This window comes from Dromiciops gliroides, chromosome 3, assembly GCF_019393635.1.
Source record: "Dromiciops gliroides isolate mDroGli1 chromosome 3, mDroGli1.pri, whole genome shotgun sequence".
Classification (NCBI taxonomy): Eukaryota; Metazoa; Chordata; class Mammalia; order Microbiotheria; family Microbiotheriidae; genus Dromiciops; species Dromiciops gliroides.
The window spans coordinates 213,075,343-213,090,449 of record NC_057863.1 but is presented as its reverse complement, the minus strand read 5'-3'; the positions used below and the strand labels follow the sequence as shown (position 1 = coordinate 213,090,449).

Sequence of the window (15,107 nt, the reverse complement as noted above, 5' to 3'; positions counted from 1 at the left end):
TCTAATTTAGCAACATCTCCAGCACCCAGCCTCACCTCTCCAATCTCTCTTTTTAAAAAATATTTATTTATTGAATAGAATTTTATTTTCCAAAATATATGTAAAAACAAATTTTAACATCAATTAAAAAAAAAATTGTGTTCCAACTTCTCTTCCTCCTCCATTCCCACCCCCCACCCACTAGAACTCAAACATTTCAAAATAAGTTATACATGAGTAGTCATGGAAAACATTCCCACATTAGCTAGGCTGTGAGAGAAAACAGTAAAAAAACTCCCAAAACTTCAAACTGAGGAATTGTCAAAGAGAAAAAAAAATTTTTTTAAAAAATGTGTTTCCAGGGGCAGCTAGGTGGTGCAGTGGACAGGAACACCTGAGCCCCAATCCGGCCCCAGACATCCAACACCCACCAGCTGCGTGACCCCAGGCAAGCCACCCAACCCCAATTGCCTCACCCAAAAAAAGAAAAAAAGAAAAGAAAAGAAAAGAAAAGAAAAGAAAAGAAAAAAATGTGTTTCCATCTATTTTCAGATACTATCTGTGGAGCTCCAATAAGGATAAAGCAAGATCTAGCAGCTTCTACATTAAAGGATCAGTGGGCATGGAATATGATATTCCAGAGGGGAAAGGAACTGGGACTACAGCCAAAAATCACGTACCCAGCAAAACTAAGCATCATCTTTCAGAGGCAAATATGGAATTTCAAGGAGAAAGAAGACTTTCAGGCATTTGTTATGAAAAGACCTGAACTGAATAGAAAATTTGACTTTCAAATACAAGACCCTGGCGAAGCATAAAAAGATAAACAGGAAAAAGACTTCATGAGGGATATTAAAAGATCAAACTATTTATGTTCCTACATGGGAAGATAATACTTCAAACTCATAAGAGTAATTGACTCTTAAGGGCTCTCATTTCTTTGGGATGGGGAAAAGATGGTTTCTCCTAGAAATTATCCAGCATCTATTTTGATCTCTGCACTCAAAAATATAAATATGCTCCTTTCTAAAGATGAATAGAATGTTACTAACTTGAAACGACTGGATAGAACTCTAAATTTTAGTGTTTTTTAAAAAAATTACCCTGGTGTTGATTAGAGTTACCAAGGAGTAGTGAATGGGTGAAGAACTGGTCTTGGAGTGAGGGAAACATGAGTTCAAGTTTTGCATTTGACATATTTCAGCTTTATTACCATGGACAAGTAAGTAATTTGACCTTTCACTGCCCCAGGCAACTCTCTAAGGTAATAAGGTGCTTATCTACATGGGGGTGGAGGGTGGGGAAACAAGATTCTGCACAAATGAAAAAACAGGTCTGGTTAAAAAATGGTGATGAATTGCACTCTTCTGATTAATCCATACTTCTATCTGGTTCCTCTCGTGGCTAATAGGTTGCTCTTTTGAAATATCTACGACTAGGGTCTCTGGCCATGGAACAATGAAGACCATATATGGAATGAACAAATGATCTATACCTTATTAGTGGGATTCTGTAGCCATTTTTGCCAGCCAGTCACAAGGGTCCGTAGGCTTATAATGTATTTGTAAAAATAGCTAAGCTTCCCACAAAATGGGAAGTCCTAATTATACCTGAAATCTTGTTTATTTTTCTAGGTGAGATTGTTTGATGTAATAGAAAGCGTACTGAATTTGGAGTTAGAAGCCTTCGTTTTAAAGCTTTACCTTTCTAGTCCTCAATTTCCCTATCTGTAAAATTCAGGGATTGGGATCGATGATCTTTAAGGTTGCTTCCAACTCTAAAGTTATGTTAATTTTTCCTATTCCAATTGAAATGTTCAAGTTGTTTTCTTTATATCCTTTTTACTGAGCTCCTAATTTTGTCTTTTTCCCTCTCTAATAAATCTAGGATTAGGTACTTGGGGGTCTACTGCATTAGTATTGATGGCCCTACTATTTAGAATCTGGGACAGTAAATTACAGAAAAATGTGGTTTAAAATGTCACTTCCCTGCTAGTTCAATAGTAAGCAAACTCTCCTAAAGCAATGTTGGCAAATAACCATCTAACCTTGTACTTCCTAACAATTGTTCCCTGGGCTCATGGGGCTCTATGAAAGAGTACAGAGGAGTCTTGGGATCATTTCAAGCTGTCAGAACAGAAACAAGTGCCCATATGATCATTCTCAAGCTGCTGGAAGATAGATGCTCCCTCTTCTTCCATTCCTCCTTCAGTGGCTTTCCTCCTCTGGGTCCTTTCTCTCTCCTATTCTGCAGAGCCATAATCTTGGACTCCTGCCCAGGTCTTGTCTTCCATCCCTGGAGCCCCTATCCTGGTTTGTTAATATTTGCAGCCTAGTAGGGGATCCTGATGACACGCAGCTGCACAAGCACTAAAGCCGGAGAGGGCTCTGGAGAAAGCTGTGCAGATGGGTATGGGGTAAGACACATTTGGAGCTGGGATTCACTGAAGTGGTGAAAGGCAGAGAAGCAAACAGCAAGGAGGGTGAAGGCTTTTGGGAATTTTGCACTTTAAAGCATATGTAACGTTCAATTTTTCTTCCATGTTTCCTACTTCTCTTAAAAATTAGCTTTGATTTTAAGCATATATTCATACACTTTGTGTCTCATGGGCAATTTGTATGCTCACTGATGATACATCCCATGTATGCAGATGTGTAAAATGTGTTCCTTTAATTTTAAGAGAGCCCTATGTGAAGACCCCTTGCTTTAAAAAAAGCAAACAACTCAATGATAGATGTTAATTGTATGTTTAACAGCTTTTATTGAAATCATTTGAACAGAGGACAAAGAGTAGGATGATAATGGTGTGTGCAGTGACAAGGACATTTTGTTAAAAATGAAAAAATTCAGATGACCAGGGAATGTGCAGAAATATGTACAGAGTGGTCATCATCAGCCTAATAATGGTCCAGAGACATTATTTTGGCCATAAGTAATTACTTTTGAAATATCAAGTTATGCGTCTCAATTGAAGATAGGAATCCACCCCCTTCCTCATAATTTGGGGACATTTGAATACATCAAATGGTCCAGTATGATTTAATTTGCTACAGGTTAATTGTGGTCCTCTCAGCTGCATTAAAGTAGTACCTACTTTTCTACTGTCGAAATCGGCTGTGACTTAATGTAATCTGGCCAATTTTCCTTAACTTTTTTTTATATTCCTTCAAGGCCTACCTTCTATAGGCTTCTATATTTGTGTTACTGCTTCTCTAGAGACCTTTATAAGCACTTTGAACCTAATAATATAATATTTGCTCGATTTTAGACTCTCAGAAACTTCAATGTGAGTTTTCATTCCTGTCTTATTTCTAACATCTTAACCATATTCTTTCAGAATAAAAAAAGTGTTGGCTGGTTAATGGATATGAAAAATCTAGACTGACTGCATATGAGAAAGGATTTCATCTGAATTAAAAAGGGGGCACATTTATAGTGACTGTTCTAGGACTGCATGCAAACATTTTTATGCTGGCTCAATATTTTATTCTCCCCACTACAAATACATTATTATGAGAATGATGACTCAATATCATGATTTTATAGGAAACTGAGTTGTTGATTTCTGAACTTGCATAGTCATAGAGGTTAATGATAAGAGACATGGGTATTTGATTGGAATACATGTCAAAAATGTGATTTTCCATATTGAATAGAATTTGCATTTTTAAAAAATTCCTGAAGTTCAAGATAAGCTTTCAGCACCATCATTAGCAATGTCTAAAATCCCAACTAAAACCATCCAATGAGGGACACAAATGAAAGGACAAAGGCAACTTTAAATTCATAGGGCTTTAGGGAATACTAAGGTGGCAGTAGTCTGATTGTCCTAGTCATCCCTCACCCTGGCCATGTGAGTGACCCATTTTAGCTTCCTTTCACACATTTCCTTGATGATATTTTTTCTCCTGTTTTTAGAAGTTCCTCATTGGTTTTATGTTGCAACCTGTTCACCACCTCCGTGCACCTTTTCTTACCTCTGTCATATTCCATGTATTATTACTATAATGATACCGTTAGAATATATATAATATGATCTTTTGTTTCATGGGGAGTATCTTCTATGTAATTATCAAATGGATATTTTTAAACCATAGATATTATCATATTATTCCCTTTATTCAAGATTTTTGAGTGGTTCCCTATGGCCTCTAGGAAAAAATACAAAATCCTTAGATTAATATTTATAGCTTTCTCCAATGTGGCTCCCACCTACCTTTATAGTCTTATTTCAATTCTTCCTTTTCTTTTGCTCTCCATTTTAGTCAGGGCCAGCTAGGTGGTACAGTAGATAGAACACTGGCCTTGAAGTTGGGAGAACCTTAGTTCAAATCTGACCTCAGACACTTACTAGCTGTGTGACCCTGGGCAAGTCACTTAAGCCCTATTGCCTTAAACCTCTGGGGTATCTCTGGTCATCCTGATAGAGATAGAGATCTATCTATCTATCTATCTATCTATCTATCTATCTATCTATCTATCTATCTATCTATCTATCTATCTACCTACCTCTGGTGCAACTCTGGTCATCCAGATATATATCTAGATCTAGATGTATCTTGCCATTGCACACAGATGGTTCTGGAGGAGAGAGTGAGATTGGTGATGCTGCACAGCCCTGCCTTACTTAAATCCAATTTACTGTAAGCTGTGGCATCACCCCAATGCCATGATCCTCTTCCAGAATGAAGGACAAAAAACAATGACCACCATTTCAGTCAAAATGGTCTAGGTGTTTCTTGACATGATATTGAAACTCTCATTGTGTGTATTATCCCTCATATGTTTGATAATTGTATTGTTTAGGAACCACATGGCTTTTGATCCTTCAACTACATATCCCACAAAGCTTTGGAATCTGGGAGACTGGACCTTTTCCCAGGGGCCTATGTTCAAAGAAAAGACATCTTTAGGTCCAGGACACCTGGAACTGGGAGAAAGGCTAGAGATTGGGACTTATAGGCATGGTAGCCAAGAAGAGAATCCTTCTTTAAGTCATGGATTACTTTCGCTTCCTCTCTACAATTTCCTGTTCCACTAGCAGAGAATTCAACCAACATGAACTGAAGAACCAACATGGTTCCCTGATCCCAGTCAATGAGCAAGTAGCACTGAGTGTCATATTGCTCACAGAGCCCTTGTTGACTTTTAGAGAGACAAGCAGAATGCTTTCAATTTCTTCATTACAGTGAAAGGTATCATTCTTGGAGAGTTTTGTGAGTAAAGTCCTATGTGAGTGGCCTTGGTCATTCTAAATTGGGAATGATAGGGATCTGAAATTTAGGAGGTTTGAGTTTGCCAGCTTCTGGGATTGTGGGAGAGAAGAATTGATATGGGAAGTGGATAGGTTGTGGTCTGGAAAAACATGCATGAGGAATATTGACATTAACCTGTTTTATTTATCCTATGTGGTTAAATTCAGCATGCCAGTCTGTCTTTGTAATTGACCTTGAAGAAAATATAGCAGGGACTGGTTGGATGGGAGGATTCTTTTAAGCAGGATGGAATTTGGACCATTTATCTGATGGTTGGAAACACCAACCCACATCCCTATATAGATAAGAAAGCAGTGCCAACCATCAATAAGAATAACACCCAGCAGCTTGAAAGCAAAGAGAGGCCTAGTGGTTACCTAGGTGGTTACCCAGACCATGGTTTTCTAGTACCTATTATCAAGTTCCCTTCATAGGTGAATCTGGATCCTTATGTGACACTCATTTGCCTAGGATACTGACTGAGGCAGCTAGTTGGTATATTGAATTGAATTCTGGGCTTTGTAACAGGAAGACCTGAGTTCAAATGCAGTCTCAGCCACTTAATTCCGGTGTGACATTGGATAAGTCACTAACCCTCTGTCTGCCTCAGTTTTCTCTACTGTAAGATGGGGATTATCACTTACCCTTCAGGGTTGTAAAGATCAAATAGCATATTCGTATAGCTTTTAGCATGGTTCCTGGCACATAGTAGTTGCTTAATAGTTGCTTCCTTACCTCCCTCCCTCCTTCCTTCCCTCCCTCTTTCCCTCCTTCCTCCTTCCCTCCTTCCTTCTGAATAGGATCAGGCAAGGGTAACATTATCCTTTATCTGAAACATCTGGAGTGTTTCCTTTTCCTCATCTCCTCCTCAAAGAACCATCTTTCCTCAAGGCACTTGTCATGTGATGCTTCCTTCTCAAGGCCTTCCCTAATCCCCCTAATTTTTATGTCTGTCATTTAAAATTAGTTTACATTACTTTACATGCATTTATCTGTGTAATGTTGTATTCCCCTAGTAAAGTGTAAACTTCAGGGCAGGGTCTGTTTCATTTTCATTTTAGCATCCTTGGCTTCTAGCACAATATCTTGCACATAGTGAATACTTAATAAATATTTGTTCATGTGAGTTGAATTGAATGTTTGCTACTTCCTCTCCATCCTGGTTGCCTTCATTTGAATGTACTCCAGATTTCTCCTGTTTCCTGATCAAAACCTCTTTTCACAGGACTAGGAAGTAAATCTTTTGGATATTAACTTATTTTGGAGAAGGAAGAGATTAAAATGAACTAGCAGAAATTTGTGTATTCATACTAGAAAGTGATGAGGGAAAATGTTCAGGGATCACTTATCAAAGTGATCTAAGCCTAGGAAAAATGGGTTAATTTTGAGTTAGGAGAAAAGGAAGAAGTTCATTTTTATCAATTTTTAATGAAGTAATTTTCTCACACCTTATTGATATTCAAGTCTAGGGAAAATGTGGAGAGGGTTTCCCCCCCCTCTTATTAAAACCTGGGGGCAAATTTGACCTAAAGTTAGAGGAATCACAAAATTTCAAAGTTGTAAAAGACCTCAAAAGCATCTTAGTCTGCCTATATCTGAAAGTAATTCTTAATATAATATACTGGTTTAAGGGTTATGCAGCTTCTGTTCAAAGACTTCCAATAAGGAGGACTCTCACAATCTCTCCTACCCTCTTTAACCCATTTCACTTTGGGACAGCTATAATAGTTATGAAGACATTCCCTCCCCCCCCCCCCCGAAATGAAGCCTGATTTTACCTTTCTGCAATTTCTACCCATTGTTCCTGGTTCTGTCCTTTGAGGTCAAAACAAACAAGCCTAATATCTTCTGCATTTGACAGATTTTCACATACTTGAAGACAGGTATTGTGTTCCCCTGTCCCTAAATGTCCTTCCTCCATTTCTGCCAGTCTTTTTCAGGCTAAATATATCTCCTTCCTTCAATTGCTCCTCATGACATATAAAGCCTAACATCATCTTGGTTGACTTCCTTTGTATACTCTCCTTATCAATATAATAATAATTTTTTTTTTTGGTGAGGCAATTGGAGTTAAGTGACTTGCCCAGGGTCACACAGCTAGTAAGTGTCAAGTGTCTGAGGCCAGATTTGAACTCAGGTCCTCCTGAATCCAGGGCCAGTACTTTATCCACTGCACCACTTAGCTGCCCCTAATATAATTTTTAAAAGTCAGAACCCAGAAGTGAACACAATACTTAAGATGTGGTTTAACCAGTACAGAATCCAGAAGCATGATTTCCTCCGTGATGTTTAAAAAGTTCAAGAGACATAGTTTCTGGGTAATTTAATCACTTTATTAATAACACTAGCATGCTTATTAATAAAAGGATGGCCAGTTGGCCATTTCTCTTAGACCAAAGACTCCTCATGGTGGTGGGATCACAGTTTATATGCCTTTGGAAGAGTAGGTGTTCCTGAGGGTAGCAATCAATTCTGATTGGTTAATGAATATTACAATGAATGGCTGGGCTACATTCCAATGAGAGTCTTGGGGTACATGATTTAGAACACCATAGTCTTGGTCAAAAAGATATCATTTTCCATATCACTTGTCTGACTAAAGGGAGGATCCATATTTTCCCATACCTGTCTGAGCGAACATAATAAGCAGGAATACTCCAAGTAGCTGAAACTTAGAATTTCTTTTACTCTATGGTTATCTCTTGGCCTGGGTAAATCTTTGAGAAAGATTTGCCACACTAAGGTTGATTTCTGAATGAGGAAGTAGAAAAGGGGAAAAACCTTGGTTATTAATACAAGAGAGAAAAAAACCCATTTCTCTCACCTCCTTATTTCTGAATGCTATGCTTCTCTTAATGCAGCTCAGTATTATCTGAGCTTACCTAAGACTGACAATCTTCTCTCGACAAACTGCTCTCTAATATATTTTTCCCATTCTCTACTTGTAAAGCTAATTTTTTGAACCAAAGTATAGGACTTTAAATTGATCTGTATTGAATTTCATCTTAATAAATTCAGCCCAGTGCTTTAGCCTGTCTCAAGATCCTGATGCTATTAACATATGTTAGCTATGATTCCTACCTTTGCATTACTTACAAATTTGATGAGTGTGAAAATTATACCTTTTTCAAGTCAATGATAAAAAATTTTAAGCAGCACATGGCAGAGTACAGGTCCTTGGTGCTCTCCACTGGAGATCTTCTGCTAAGTTGACATTGAGAATCATCAATAATTATTATTTTACTTTGGCCATTCAAACAGTTTGGAATTCTTCTAATTAACTTATTATCTAGCCTATATCTCTCTACTTTTTGTACAAGACTAGCATGAGATACTTTAGCAAAAGCTTTGTTAAAATCTAAGTAAACTATATTTATAGTCTTCTGGTCTACTAGTTAATTAACCTGTCAAAATGCAAAATAATATGACCTTTTCTTGATGAAGCCATGTTGACTATTTAAAATCATCTCTTCCTTTTCTCATTTTTCACTATGTCTTTACTAATATCTTCTAGATTCCCCCCCTCCTGAATTGAAGACAAGTTCATTGGCTTATAGTTTTCAGACTCCTTTCTTTTCCTTTTTGTGAAAATCAAGACATTTGCTCTTCTCTATTAACTGTCCCATTTTCTGTGATCTTTGTAAGATGATTGTCAGTGGTTCAACAATCACACCTGACAGTTCTTTTGGAAACTAAGAATGAGTTTTCTTTGGGTCAAGATAACTGAAGTCATCAGTGGCAAATTATAACTTTATTTCTATCTTGGTTTCGACTTTGATTAATCCCCCCTTTCTCTCATTTTTGGTGCAAGGGCAATTTTTGGCAAAGAAAGCATAACCAAAATAAAAAATGAGCAGGTTTGCCTTTCATTTGTCGTCAGTTAACATTATCTCATTTCCATACCCAAGAAGCAATTTCATCTCATCTTCGATCTCCCTCTTTCTCCTAAATAGGTGAGCACCATCACCACCAAATCCTTTTGTTGTCCCTGTTGATTTCTCTTGCAGGATTATTCTGAACATTATCACCCTAGTTGCTATTTTGGGCAGGGATCATTTTCTCACATTCATTTTCTTTTACTTGTCCTTGCTTCCATATACTTCTCTTTTTTTAGGGGTGTATGTGTGAGGCAATTGGGGTTAAGTGACTCAACCAGGGTCTCACAGCTACTGTCAAATATCTGAGGCTGGATTTGAACTCAGGCCCTCCTGACTCCAGGGTTGGTTTTCAATTCACTGCACAAACCTAGCTGTTCTATTTCCTTAAACTTGACAAAGAGTTTTCTTCATATTAGCCCAGCAAAGTAGGTACCATACGTTTTGCCATAATATTCAATCATCATAACTATTTCCCTCCATCCTATTCCCTTCCCATGATATTTACTCTATTTTCTATCTTCTTTTAAACTATTCTTCCTCAAAAGTGTTTTACTTCTGACTGTCCCCTCCCCTACTCTACACTCCCTTTTTTTTCACCCTTCCTTCCTTATCCTCTTCCCCTCATACTTTCCTGTAGGGTTAAATAGATTACTCCTCCCAACTGGGTGTGAATGTTATTCCCTCCATGAGCCAACTCTGATGAGTTTAAGGTCTTTGAGCTAATTCTATGTTCCAAATTTTCTTCCTCTCTCTCTCCTCAACCCTCCCTATGAAATCAAGCAATTCAATATGTCATACTTGTGCAGTTATGCAGAACATCTTTACCTTCCTCAAAAGTATTTTGCCTTTTACTGCTCTCTCCCCCAATCTGCCCTTCCCTCCTTCCCCTCTCCCCCACCCTTATCTCCATCCCCTCCCTCAGGGCAAATCTATATTACTATACCCACTTGAGTATGTATGTTAGTCCTTCTTTGAGTCAATTTTGATGATATTAAGGTTCACTCACTCCCCAATTCCTTCCCCCTCTTCCCTTCCCCTCGATAAGCTTTTTTCTTTTTTCCTTCATGTGAACAACCTCTCCACCAGCCCTGGACCCAGGAGGCCCCAAGCCTAAATCTAGCCCCAGACATAAGACACCCCACAAAGAACAAAACATAAATGCTTTACAGATATCATCCCTTTGAATTCAGTTCAGACCTGTGTCCTCTGATAATTCCTTACTGAGATAGTTCTTATGAGTTCGAAGTATTATCTTCCCATGTAGGAATATAAACAGTTTGATCTTTTAATATCCTTCATGAGGTCTTTTTCCTGTTTATCTTTTTATTCTTCTCCAGGGTCTTGTATTTGAAAGTCAAATTTTCTATTCAGTTCAGGTCTTTTCATAACAAATGCCCGAAAGCCTTCTTTCTCATTGAAATTCCATGTTTTCCTCTGAAAGATGATGGTTAGTTTTGCTGGGTATGTGATTTTTGGCTGTAGTCCCAGTTCTTTTGCCCTCTGGAATATCATATTTATCATATTCCATGCCCACTGATCCTTTAATGTAGAAGCTGCTAGATCTTGCTTTATCCTTATTGGAGCTCCACAGTATTTAAATTCCTTTTTTCTAGCTGCTTGCAATATTTTCTCTTTGACCTGGGAGTTCTGGAATTTGGCTATAATATTCCTGGAGGTTTTCCTTTTGGGATCTCTTTCAGGAGGTGATTGGTGGATTCTTTCAATTTCTATTTCAGCTTCTGCTTCTAGAATATCAGGGCAATTTTCCCTCACAATCTCTTGAAGGATGGTGTCTAAGCTCTTGTTTTGGTCATGGTTTTCAGGTAGTCCAATGATTTTCAAATTATCTCTCCTAGATTTATTTTCTAGGTCCGATGTTTTTCCAAGGAGATATTTCACATTGCCCTCTATTTTTTCATTCAATTGGATTTGCTTTACTGTGTCTTGGTTTCTCATAAGGTCACTAGCTTTCATTTGTTCAATCCTAATTCTTAGGCAATTATATTCAGCAGACAGTTTTTTAATCTCCTTTTCCATTTGGCTTTTCAAACTGTTTACTTTTTTCTCATGACTCTCCTACATTGCTCTCATTTCTTTTTCCATTCCTTCCTCTCTTTCTCTACATCTTTGTTCTATCTCTCCTACTTTCTCTTCAAAGTCCCTTTTGAGAGCTTCCATGTCCTGAGACCAGTTCATATTTTTCTTGGAAGCTTTGGATGTTGGAGCTTTGACCCTATTATTATCTTCTTCTTCTGAGGATGTATTGTGGTCTACCTTTCCCCCAAAGAAGTTTTCGATGATCTTCTGCTTTCTCTGCCTACTTATCCTGGCTTACTATTTCTTGGCTTTTTACTCCTTCTTAAAGTGTAGCGCTGCTTCCAGGACACACTGTTCATGCTACAGCCTAGCCCAGGGGGTGATTGGACTTCTTCTCAGCCTGCTTGGCTTGTGAGTAATCACAGCCGCTTTCTCGTTGACCCGGAAACAGAAGTCTGATTGAACTCTGATTCTCTATGGTTGGAAGCTTGGCGTGCTTTTGCCCCTCCCCCACTGGGCCACCACCACTCGATTCAGCCCACTCGTTCAGACCCAGGGTGCTTTGCCCCAACTCCAGTAGATACTGCCTCTACTTCACCCCGGCCTACCTCTGAACCCCCTCACCAGTCCGTGATCGGAGCCTCAGAAGCTGCTGGTGCTGAAGACTCTGACATGCACTGGAAGCTGTGTCCCTGGCTGGGTCCGGACTGCGCCGAGCTGTTCAGCCTGATCAGTAGGTGATCAGAATTGCCCTCTTTTGTGGAGAAATAGTCTCACTCTGTACTTATGTGCATTAGGCTGTTCTGGGTTTTGATTTTTACCGCATTATTTGGGCGTGAATGGACGGGTTTATCTAGAGCTTGTGGGAATGACAGCCTCTCCTCTGCCCATCTTGGCCTCCAGTTCTGCTGTTCCACTTCCATATGCTTCTTATAAAAGTCTAAGCTGTTCATTGCCTTTTCTGTGTATCTATGTTTACTTTCTTTGTACAGTTAACTTTTTTCCCTCCTGGTTGGAATTGTTTATTTTCATGACTTTAGAATTCTGTTCTTGAGTTTCCTATTCCTCTTGAAATGATTTTCCCATTGAATTTTAGTCCATGTGACCTCTCCATCTTCCATCTGAACCCTTAGAAATCTGTTTCCTTAAACTCTAGAAAATGTCAGATTATAGATAGCATTCCTCTCATTCTGTATCACAAATTCTAGGAACTTTATGAATCATTTTCACTCAACAGATGATTCATCTCTTTAATTTAGAATAAGAACCAATACAGTATTTCTCCCAGTAGGTCTTTCTATCTGTTGAAGGGGGAAATAATTACTAAAGTTTTTTTTTTTTTTTTTTTAGTGAGGCAGTTGGAGTTAAGTGACTTGCCCAGGCTCACACAGCTAGTAAGTGTCAAGTGTCTGAGGCCGGATTGGAACTCAGGTACTCCTGATTCCAGGGCCGGTGCTCTATCCACTGAGCCACCTAGCTGCCCCCTACTAAAGATTTTGCACAAACAAAATCAGTGCTTAAAAGAATAGAAGGAAAACAGGAAACTAGGGAAATTTCTTACAGCAAGCTTCTCTGATATAGGCTTCATTTCTCAAATATATAGAGGACTGAGTCAAACATAAGAATATGAGTCATTCCCCAACTGATTAATGACCAAATGTTATGAACAGGTGGTTTTCAGATAGAGAAACCAAAGCTATTAATAGTCATATAAAATGCTTGAAATCACCACTGATTAAAGAAATGCAAATTAAAACAACTTTGAGGTACTACCTCACACCTATCAGATTAGGTCAAATGACAGAAAATAAAGGCTGAGAGGATGTAGAAAAACTGGTACACCAGTGCACTATTGGTAGAGTTGTGAACTGATCCAACTATTTTGGAGAGCAATTTGGAATGATGTCCAAAGGACTATCAAACAGTATACACCCTTTGGTTCAGTAATACTAGGTCTGTTTCCCAAATAAATCAAAGGAAAAGGAAAAGATATTATATGTACAAACATATTTATAATATCTATTTTTATGATGGCAAAGAATCAGAAATTGAAGGGATGCCCATCAATTGGGAATGGCTGAACAAGTTGGGCTATATTATTTTGTGATGGAATTGTTGTGCTTGTTTGTTATTTTCAGTTGTGTCTGACTATGACCTCCAGGTGGAGTTTTCTTGGCAAAGATATTGGAGTGTTTTGCTATTTCTTTCCCAGCTCATTTTACAGATGAGGAAACTGAGGCAAAGAGGATTAAGTGACTTGCCCAGGGTCACACAGCTAGTAAGTTTCCAAGGCTTCATTTGAACTCCAGGGCTGGTGCTCTATCCCCTATACAATCTAGTTGCTCTATTGCAGTATAAGAAATGAAGAATAGGATGGTTTCAGAAAAACCTGGCAAGACTTATATGAATGGGTACAAAGCGAAGTGAGCTGGTCTGGGAAATCATTTTACACTGCAACAACAATATTGTATGATTATCAATTGTGAATGACTTAGGTATTTTTAGCAATACAGTGATCCAAGGCAATTCTGAAGAACTTATGAAAAATGCTATCCACTTCCAGAGGAGGAACTTGTAAAATCTGAATGCAAATTGAAGCATACTTTAACATTTTTCTTTATTTTTCTTTATTTTTTTCTTTTCTTTTTCTCTGTGTTCTATTTTTCAGCATGGCAAATATGTTTTAGATGACTTCACATGTATATTCTATCTCAAAGTGCTTGCTTTCTCAAAGGGAAGGGAGGGATAGAATTTGGAATTCAAAAAGTATAAAAATAAATGGTAAAGGGGCAGCTAGGTGGCACAGTGGATAGAGCACTGGCCCTGGAGTCAGGAGTACCTGAGTTCAAATCCGGCCTCAGACATTTAACACTTACTAGCTGTGTGACCCTGGGCAAGTCACTTAACCCCAATTGCCTTACTAAAAATAAAAAAAAAATTAAAAATGGTAAAATTGTTTTTGCATGTAATTGAGAAAAATAAAAGAAAAATTCTTTTTAAAAAAAAAATTATTGTTAAGGCAAATTAAGTATTTTTAGCCACTGAGCAAATGTCTGGATAATTGAAGTATCCCATCACTATTATAAAATTTCTTAGTGTTTGTTTGTTATCTGTTTACTAAGTTCCTCATTTAGTATCTGCATCCACCATCCTGGAAAGCAAATCCTGTAGAGAAATAGCCTGGCAACTGAACCAGCAGGTGCCATAACCACATGTACTAGAGACCCATACAAGAAAGTTCTTGTCATCAAAATCTTTGGCACTGTCAGATGATTCATCATCAGATATTTATATCAATGGAAATGACATTAAAGAGAAGACATTACCATCTGCTTTGCTGTTGCATGCTAAGGACCATGGGATCTTTCCATTTGATTTTTAGCTGGAACCTTCCATAAGGATTTCCTCCCCCATTTGAATATGTTTCCTGATAACAGAGACTATATTAATTTTCTATTTGTATCCCCAGTATTTTTATCACAGTATTTTGCACATAGTAAGTGTTTAATAAACACTTCATTTACTTATTTATCTAGGTGGTCTGTGATATATGTCAATGAAAAAAAATGACTTCTGTTTCTTCCTCCACTAATCTTTACTCAAATACCCTCTGTATCCAATGTATCCACTCCCAGTTTCATGTTTTCCTCTAATAAACATGCCTTCTTAATATATAATTCTACAACACTCTCTTTGATATATTCTGTTCATATTAAATAAATTCCATCCATGTAGAGTCATATTTTAGTCTTGAGTATCACTCCATCAAGTCTCAACAATATATGAGTTTGAGCTTATATCCTTGCATTAGGACATCTAATATCTTGCTTGTTGCTTAAACATTTTGTAGATATATACAAGATATAATAGCAGTGATCCCTTTGCATTCTTCTTAGGAAATTTATATCTGTCCCTATCTATCTATTCAGATAGCACTTGGAACTTTGATTTAATTGTT

At 37.9% G+C, this 15,107-nt stretch overlaps 1 protein-coding gene across 7 annotated transcripts in view; it reads right to left on the bottom strand.

Annotated features, from left to right (window-relative positions):
- Positions 1-15,107, bottom strand: part of EPHA6 (EPH receptor A6) — a 1,203,504-nt gene that overhangs the window by 181,621 nt on the left and 1,006,776 nt on the right. The gene's annotated exons all lie outside the window — the stretch shown is intronic.